We start from the raw sequence: 919 nt of genomic DNA on the forward strand, positions 1-919 counted from the left end.
TGTACGTATATCATTATCTCGGTGATAAAGCCCAAAGAGTTAGGTCAGTAGTGCCATGGTGTAAAACTGATTAATGAACCACCTATAGATTTAATTAATTAACTTATTTATTTACTTGTTGTAAACTCGAAACGTCTTTCGAAACTTGTCTGAACTCTCACTTGTATTTATGTTCAGCAAGTGACTGACAAATTTTTACCGGAAAATATGTATACCTTTTTGATTGATGGAACACAGACATAATAAAATTCGACGATGAACAGACTGCAATAATATGGCTTCTGTTTTACTGAACTCAACATAGTTCAATAAACCATGGGGCATTGACGTACATTTCATGCACTTATTTCGCTTTTAAAATTTTGTCAGATGTGGGATTCGAACCCACGCCCTCAGACGAGGACCAGAATGCTCAGACCTGTTCTAACAGGCAAGGTAACCCTTGAGTCTGGCGCCTTAGACCGCTCGGCCATCCTGACATATGAGATAAGGTGACACTAGAGATCGAACAGATGTGAATATATGAGGTCGATAAAAACACACTCGGTGAAACTTTTCATAAACTTTTATCATTGTGATGTAAGTGTAACTGCTTACTGTAGGTGACTAAGATGTGTCTATGTAATTTTAGTATAATTTCAGTATATACAGTAGTTGGAGTTTTTAATGACGAGCGTGGAGGGGGAGAACGGAACCCCGTGCCGACACCCAGGGATGAGCTGGTTTAAGGGGGAACGACAGGGTGACGGACGAAAACATTGCTCAAATTCAGGATTTTTTTCCTCCGCACTGGATCTAGTAGACAAGTGGGGTTTGCTGAAATGAGTAAAACAAGCATTGAAATTTTTATTGGTATTATTGTTGAAAAATATTAATTTCTTCACAGTGTAACTGGGATTTTACCGAGGCACCTCTGATA

The 919-nt window shown here is 38.7% G+C and overlaps 1 non-coding gene across 1 annotated transcript; it reads right to left on the reverse strand.

Annotated features, from left to right (window-relative positions):
• Positions 1-363: 363 nt before the first annotated feature.
• Trnal-caa (transfer RNA leucine (anticodon CAA)) lies at positions 364-479 on the reverse strand. Its single transcript has 2 exons — positions 442-479; positions 364-409 (listed from the first exon to the last, which is right to left on the reverse strand). It is a non-coding gene; the product is annotated as a tRNA-Leu (tRNA).
• Between the last annotated feature and the right edge of the window lie 440 nt (positions 480-919).

This window comes from Schistocerca gregaria, chromosome 6 (assembly GCF_023897955.1).
Source record: "Schistocerca gregaria isolate iqSchGreg1 chromosome 6, iqSchGreg1.2, whole genome shotgun sequence".
NCBI lineage: Eukaryota > Metazoa > Arthropoda > Insecta > Orthoptera > Acrididae > Schistocerca > Schistocerca gregaria.